Here is a 9,135-nt window from a genome sequence, read left to right as displayed (position 1 = left end):
TATATATATATATATAGTTTGTGTGTGTGTCAGCGTGGCATATTGGGAACAGTGTGTTCTCCTGGTCGTCTTTTATAGTACAATAGCTCCCTCCATAGGTCTCAGTGTGCATAACAAGCTGTCATTCCTCGACACTTCACCTCTTTGCCTGATGCCAGTTAAGAAATGCCATCTTGTTCAGAATTAATTTATGTCAAGTATTATACCAGCGTTCTCAAACAAGTACAGTTTTATCACCACGTTATTTTAATGATGGATATTTCTGAATAATGTAAAATATCACACGATCGCTCCACTTTATATTTAGGTTTCTGAAGTGGTGGGAGCTAAATAAACTAGGAGTGCTCCGAATTGTGCGGTGTCAGCTTCTCATATAGTTGTCGTGCTTTGCACAAAGTATGAGCATATGTTTAGAAATGCTGTCACTTTCAGTGACGTGGGTGAATGATGTCCAAGATAGACAGTTGGTGGTGTGAAAAGATGCAGGGCGTCATTACTGAAATTTGTACTCAGTACAGGGTTAATTACGACCTAACAAATTGCAGACAGAAGGGCGTTCCATCGTAGGACCTGTCTATTCTTAATTGCAGTTTGCATTGCTAATTCTTGTTTGTGGACACACTAGTGCCTTTGCAATTCCATCATATGTAAGTGCTGTAATTGAATAGCACAAGTGTGTATTTCAACAAATGCTTAACAAATGCGCCCGAGTTCATGGGTGAATAAACAACAAAAATAACACTAATCAAGTTAGACATTCCACATATTAGTGAGTTTACTTGCATCTCTTTTTACAGTATATGTTCTTTTTTGCCCTCTGCTCTTTTTCACCATGTGTTAAAAATATTATAATATTTAGGAAAGGTATGTACATATTAAAAGTATATAACTGTAAAAAAGTTTTGTTTTTTTTAAAGTTAGGATGTTATTAATTACATTGTACAGTGCTAACGCTTTTTATGCACCGAGGTTACAATATTACGGTTGCATTATTTGTATCAATTGTATGTTCACATGTAGTAAAACAACAGGCATTTTCCAATAGGCCATCTCAACTGTATTTAATATATTTGCTATACATAGTATATTTGGGTAGATAAAAATTTTTAGCACACTGTACAAGTCACAAAAAGAAAAAAAAATGGGAAAAAGGGAAGTAGTACATTTGTACCAAAGAGGTGCAATGTTCATGATCGCATACATCCCCCTTTGTTTTAAACCATTTCCTTTACTTATTAATATTATTATTATAATCACTATTATCATTCTTATTATCATCATCATCGTCAAGTGGTTAGCTTATCAACATATGTACATTAATCCTAGTTCACAGAAACCCTTGCCAAACCATAAATTAATTAAGCAAAAGACCATGGCAAAAATAATTATTAACAAATACACATTGCAAAAAAAGAAAAGAAAAAAAATAGCTGCAGAGCAAGGAGTGTATTGTAGCAGATCCTTTAAAAGTCTTTAATGACGTCATACGGACGGAACGTTATTCTTCTGGCAAGTGTTACCTACTACTCATCTTGCATGAAACATGAGATCAACTTTACTTTTCAGTCTTCTAAACTTGCCCTTTTTTTTTATCAGCGCTTCCTAGTAAGCAGCGATCAATTATTCACCAGAACATTTATATCCTCGACAATATGGAGAATTCATATTCATATCTCTGTTTTAGTGGCTGACACTGATTAATGTAATATGCACCATAGCTCCCAGTGCAGCTCTTCTCTATGAATCATGCACTATAAAGTTTCAATCGCCCTTGTAGATAAAAAAAGGGGCAGGAGAAAAAATGCCAGAGAGAGGGAGAGAGAGAGAGAGAGAGAGAGAAAAGACGTTTTGTAGCTGTGAGCTGCCTGTGTTTATATGGTAAATAGCATCTCATTTAAATAACGGATAGGTAATTATTGACTACAACATGCCTTCATTAGTTCAATCATTAGATCTATGCTGGGAAACAAAGCCACCCTAGACTCCATGCAGGTGGGCAAGCTCCACTTTGCCTGGCCTGCTATAGAAAGTAAAGCCTTCTCACAACTCTCTGCCGCAGCGAATACTCAGCATGAAACCAATGGCAGTTTTACCTAAGGGCAAGAACGATGATTCTCTTTTTTTAATACAGACAAAATTAATTTAGTAACGAGCATACACAGTTCAAATGACAAGATTTGAATGGTGGAAGGAGGAAGGGAGTTCTCATAATTATACTGTCACTTCTCACAATATCTTCCTTGTTGCCTTAGGGTGAGACAGATTAAAAGGAGAGGGGAGACAAGAGGAAGGGAAAATACAACAAAAAAGGGAAAAAAAAGGTTTATGACACTAGAGAAATGTATTTGGAAGACAGAAGTTCAAAATATAAGCTCAATAAAAACTGCTGCTGTTAGGAGAAAAAAAAGGTAATTCCCAAGACAACGTCGGACTTCTGTCCACGCTGCATTTTTTTTTTAGCTAGGTCTGTCGATTGTTTAAAACAATTATATACAGGGAAAAAAAATGCAAGTAAATAGTGCAGTACTGAAAGTGCTTCCACATGCAATATGTATACTGGAAAGTTGTACAGACGAGATGCCTTTGCTTCTTGCGCTAAATTTACAGAAGAGCATTTAATTTCTTCTAGGAGCAATCAGAGCTGCTATTTAGAAGCTTTTGCTGATTTGTGCAGTTAGCCTGTACACGAGAATATACTTACACATGTATGGTAGTTGTCACATAGGGCAATGTGTACTTATGCAGCTTCGTGTATTGGCACACCCCACTATGCTGTATTTGCTGAGGTTATCCACACGTCTTCTGCTGATTTCAATAAAGCTGTACATACAGAGAGCGATATTTACAAATGTGTGCAAAGTGGGGGCGGTTTGGGCATTGGTCTCTATACAAGTAACAGAAGAACAGCAAGAATTGACTACTGTACACTGATTGCTCTGAATTGTTTAAACACTATCGATCGATTTATCTATCTATCTATCTATCTATCTATCTATCTATCTATCTATCTATCTATCTATCTATTGATTTCTTTATCGATCTATCTATCTATCTATCTATCTATCTATCTATCTATCTATCTATCTATCTATCTATCTATCTTATCTTATCTTATCTATCTATCTATCTATCTATCTATCTATCTATCTATCTATCTATCTATCTATCTATCTATCTATCTCTATTCTAAGGGACAAACCATGATTGCACACTAAAGTATGAAATTACAATGCATCATACAAAAGAGCAGCTCAAAAATACCTGCATAACGTGCTCTTGCAGCAAAAACAAAAGTAGCAAATGTGCAGGTAGTTATAGTTGCAAGTTACCATTCAAAGCAGTAGTACACATGCTTGCAGTGGTCAAAGGAAAGGATGTGCACTGTGGTACCCTTTTTGCAGCATGGACTGTGGCATTTTTACATTTTATACATCATCTTTACTCATATCAATGCACACATAATTCAGTATTATTCCTATATTATATGTCCATGTAATATAGCTAACAGCAGTTAAATGACATCTCAATTCTTTTCAAAGCAACTGCACCCCCCCTCCCTTTCCCTCTCACTGCACTCTCCTTCCACTCCCGTATTTTGTTTTTCAATTTTCTTTACATGTACCTTTCTTCCTAGAGCCTTCTGGCCAGTGACATCCTTAGTTCTGCTTCTTCTGTTCCCTGCAACAGTGATGGACATTCTTTAACACTAGAGACTGCAGTGCCGAGGTAAGGGCAGCCTTGTATCTCTCTACAGTATTCAAATATTATCCTAGGCCAACATTCTTGGGGGGAAGGGGGATGGGGTGCATTCATGAAAACCTGACTCACAGGAAGTGGGTTGAATTTTGCAGGCCATCAATCAACCTAGAAGAGAAGTAGCAGCCAGCAACAGAGCAGAGTTCTTGCAGATGACAGCCTTGGAGATAAGGCAAGTTTTGCAGCGAGCGCTTGGAAATATGACCGACAATGTATTTATGTATTAAAACAGGAGATATGCTTTAACGTGTATCCAAAGCCAAAACATTGATTTTGGATCATGTAAATAATTGGTTAAAACCCCTATGAGTGTTTTTTCCCTATCTGTAAAAAATGTATATATTTTGTAAAATCTGTTTGGTAACACATAGTCAGCTATAATGAGGTGTATGCCACCTCCCGGATTTCTGCCCTTTTTACGGGGACTATTGACTTTTTACAGTTTGGTTGATGCTGGAACGTATAGCTTTCTCTATACTTCCAATAATTATGCAGGAGAGCTGTGGCTCTCATATACAGAAGTACAGTAGAAAGGCATCATGGCACACTCACAAACCAGCATGTAAAACAACTTGTCTCACCACTAAGGACAATGACAGAGGTTTGGATACACGTCTTCTGCAAAGGATGTGTAAGCCGCACTGCCGCGCCAAGGCACCTCTTATAGTGCGGTCCTAACTCTAAACTATGAGAGTCTCCATCTTGGAGCACATGGGGGCAGAAGATATCAAATTGGGTGCAGGCCTGTCAGGAGGACGCCCCACCTCCTTAAAGGTACAGAGACACACAAGGGATCCCGCACATCCCATTGGCAGCTGAGAAACCCCATGCGTCGCTGCACCAAATCGGTAAAGCAAAACAAACGACAAACGCACTCAACAATTTGTTACCAGTTATACAGTAAGGTGCACACGAAATGGGCTTTGAACAGTAGAACAGTAGAAAGGCATCATGGCACACTCACAAACTAGCATGTAAAACAACTTGTCTCACCACTAAGGACAATGACAGAGGTTTGGACCGCACTATAAGAGGTGCCTTGGCGCGGCAGTGCGGCTTACACATCCTTTGCAGAAGACGTGTATCCAAACCTCTGTCATTGTCCTTAGTGGTGAGACAAGTTGTTTTACATGCTGGTTTGTGAGTGTGCCATGATGCCTTTCTACTGTACCACTGTTCAAAGCCCATTTCGTGTGCACCTTACTGTATAACTGGTAACAAATTGTTGAGTGCGTTTGTCGTTTGTTTTGCTCTCATATACAGAAGCCGTGCTATCCACCCCTCTTCTCCCTTTGTCCATTTACAGAATGCATTGTATTTTGTGACTGGGTAACATAATACAAAACGTTCTGCCAATGGACAATGGGAAAAAAGTGCTGGACAAAAGACAGGTTGCCTTCTGTGCATTAGAGCCGCAGCTCTACTGTCGCAGCAAATAGACAAGAAAGGGCAGTAATACACAAGCTGGCATACACCTCTTTACAGTTTACTAATTGTTACCTAGCAGATTTAAAAAAAAAAAATCCTGGAGTTTTGCTTTCAATAGGCCCATCAACATTCAATAAAATCACATTTGGATCTGAGGTGTTGCACCACTTATTTGTCTTACATTTGGATGCTGAAGAGTACACTCCTTTGTAAACTGCATTTGTTAGTGAATTCGACATTTGTATGCTTTGCCAACTGTGATCTTATTCACGCCCATCATGGGTGCATAGTAAATCCTGTGAGAATACAATTTAACTGTTCGTGTGTGATTGATGTGCTGGCATACACATATAAGCTTCAGTTAATTAGGATCATTCTGTCAGTGTTGGGTAGATAATCAGCAGCCTTTTTATGGATCACTGGGGCCAAGGTTACAAAACTGAATAGCCCATTCCCTGCCATTAGGATTATGCTTGGATTTGGCCTGTGATAGGTAGCCAGATCTTCTTTGTCAAGCTCCTGTCCACTCCTTCATGCCTTTCACTCAGGTGACCATGCCTGAAAATCTCTCCCTTGGTCTAATGCATACAAATAAAATAGCCATGACGTGAATTGTAACCTGAAATTTCAGAGGGATAGCTTGCTGCCAGAGCTGTATGAAAATAAAAATATTTTCAGACTTAATTTTGGACCTAGCATTTTATATTGCAGGGGAAATTCACACAAAATAGGTGTTACAACAGTTTTATTAGTAAGCTAATAATTAAGTTCACAACGGCCTCACTCGGTTGTGCTGGACAGCGTTGCCTAATGCAGTTCCAGTGCATAGACAAGGCAATTTGCAATGTGAACTATTTTACCCCAACATGCTGCATTGGTGTCTGATGAAAGAAATGAGGACAGGTTGCATCATTACGCAGCACAGCACATTGCATGTGCTACAAAGCATGGTAACACACTGTGACATTTCATTAGAATTAAAAATGTAAACAGTGCAATGCGCTGTAGCAATGCATCCCACCACCCCTACATAATGCACACATACACTTATACAAAGCATAATGCATGCTCGCTGGTATGACTGGGCCCTTAAAGAAACTCTGTTACTAAAATAAAAATGCAAAAACTCTCCCACCACCCACATCATCAAACTGAAAGTGCTTTCTGATGACTCTTCAGTATTCAACACCTCCACAGGTGTCAGATTCCAGGTCCCCTGCTACACTAAGTGGTTTGAACCACTGTCTCATACATCACTACTGTGTTCTGTAGTGACCTAGGGCCTGATGAGAGGAACCACAGAACACAGTCGAGAAGGTGTATTCCTACATGGTACTTAGTGGTTTGATCAATCATCTCTTATATTACTACTGTGTCCTGTAGTGATCTGGGGCTGATGAGAGGAACCAAAGTGCGGACTCATTAATGTGCAACCCTACAGGACTCTCAGTGGCTTGATCTACATAGTAACATAGTATGTAAGGTAGAATAAAGGTCCATCCAGTTCAACCCATGTATGTGAGTGTGTATGCGTGTGTATATTTATCTTACTCTAAAACTTCCCATATCCCTGTAGATTGTGCGAAAGAAGAAACTCATACAGAAGTTTCTTGAATGCTATCAATGTTATCCGCAGATACCACCGCCTGTGGTAGGGAATTCCAAACTTTCACTACTCTCACAGTGAAATACCCCCCTATAAATTCTAAGATTGAACTCCATCTCTTCTAACCTCTTGTTGTGTCACTGGGTTCTCAATACAGTTTTGGGATATTCCTAATATAGGAACAGTCTTTTCCTAATATTGTGGTCCCCATTGATGATTTGAAGACTGCATATACCTATATTACATTCCTACAAGGTATATGCATAAAAACAATGTTAACAGCAGTTTAAAAAATCCAAAGATATTAAAGAATTGACAATTTTTAAATATCTTTGGCATTTTAATTTCAGTATACCATGAGTTATCCAGGTTACACTCAGAGGCTGGAGAAGACATTCTATAGCAAACCCCACTTGTTAGCACATTATGGTTTTAAATCCCGGTGCCTGTGTGCATGTATCTGTGCGCATGCAGACACATAGGCCATAGGCAGCCAAGTGAACGACTGACCTGAAGCGAAGTGATCCGAATGCTGTTCGGCTATTCACTTCAGGCTGGTACGGCTGATTTCAGCCGTATATCGGCTGAAATCAGCCGTACATCGGGTGGCTTCGCGTAGCTTGAAGTACAAAAAAATAAAAATAAAACGATTGTGGGGAGCTAGCAGTGACAGCTAGCTCCACCCAACTGTTTTCTATTGGCCGGTGGTTCTGCTGCCGTCAGCAAAAAGAAAAAGAAAAAAAACCCAGCATTTTCACCATATGAATGCATTTTTAGATTTATTGGCTATTTCAATTTGCAATAGCCAATAGCAAACTAGTAAATGCACCTGCCCTCTGCTGCTGTCAATCACTACAATCACTAGAGGGGACATGATGGAGAACTGCAGGTCCCCTCTGCTGATTGACAGCAGCAGTGGGCGGGTGCAATAGCTAGTTTGCTATTGGCTATTGCAAATTGAAATAGCCAACAGGTATCTAGCAATGCATTCCTATGGTGAAAAACATTTTTTTTTATTCTGACGCCAGCCAACAGCTCCATGTCAGAATAAAAAAAAAAAGAAAAAGCAGTGTTTCTCTCCTGGGCGGCCAGGAGCGGGAGACTCCCGGAGCGCCCTGGAGAGTTAGGCTGTCTGGAGATCAGTGTCCCTGGTTAGCTGGTAACCAGGGACGCTGATCTCTCTGCAAGTGGCCGGAGCCAGCAGTAAGATCACGGCTGGCTCCGCCCAGCTGTCAGAAGCAGGCTGTCGGCCAGCCAATGGCCGACCGCTCGGCCAGCTTTGGCTTTCACCTTGGCTCAGTCAAGCGCTGTACGGGCTATAGTGAATAGCCTGTACAGCAGCCCTTCGGTTCTACTGAACCGAAGGGCTCCTGGGGCCGAAGCTAGCCAAAGGATCAGCCGAAGCTACAGCTAGACCCCATAGAAAAAAATAGTGAGGATATGTTTTTGTTGTCCCAGCATGATCAATGCATTGTCATACCCGCGTATCTTTTAGTAAATAAGGCCCATTTAATCCTGTATGTAAATTGCAGCTCAAGCTATTTATCTCTGTAAACAACTAGCTTTTTAAATAGGCTGTAAAGAGATAACATCTTCTTACATGTGAAAAGGAGATAACATCTTCTTACATGTGAAAAGGAGTTGAGATCTCCTGCTGGCTACAAAAATGCTAATTATTAATATGCAACATTTCATATATACCTAACGCCCTGACGTGACTGCCTAGGTACTTCTGTTCTGTAGCTTAATATCTGTATATCTGCAGTGTGAGATCATTAGGTGAGCACTGCTGCCTTTGGAGATTTGGAGATTCGGAGTGAGATTAGGTAATGTCATTACTCCGCTGCTCTCTGTTCTCCTGAGGGCTTGCTTGAGACAGAAAGCTGTACCAGAGGACCTGTATTACAAGGATCTCCCTGTTTCTACTTTATTCATTCTGTAAATTCGGTGCTTTCTCTACCTCTACTGTTGCTTCTTGATTATGTCCCTAGCAGTAATCTGATCACAAGCCATTGGTCAGGATGTTGGGGGGGGGGGGGGTTTAATGAGTAAGCAAAGCCCTGGTTCTCCATCAAGATAGCCACCTCCACACAGAGGCACAGTGCAGAAAAAGTCAAAGTAAGTCATTAATGGAAAAAGATCAGCTGCAGGGATACCACAACCACATCCTTTACTTGGAACTAGTCCTTTGTCCTCTGTGTTCCTTTTTGGACACAAGTTCCAGAGTTCAGGTCCCTTTTGATATCCTTTTCCCTAGCAGCATATACTTAGCTTTGCTTTACCACTGCTCTTTTCAGCAAGTGAAGAAAACACCCACTACTTCTGGATATGGTGGAGCATAGGAT

Source organism: Nanorana parkeri, unplaced genomic scaffold (assembly GCF_000935625.1).
Source record: "Nanorana parkeri isolate BGI_ZX_2015 unplaced genomic scaffold, ASM93562v1 scaffold1007, whole genome shotgun sequence".
Lineage (NCBI taxonomy): Eukaryota > Metazoa > Chordata > Amphibia > Anura > Dicroglossidae > Nanorana > Nanorana parkeri.
The sequence above is the reverse complement of the archived record's forward strand: the minus strand, read 5'-3'. Positions refer to the sequence as shown.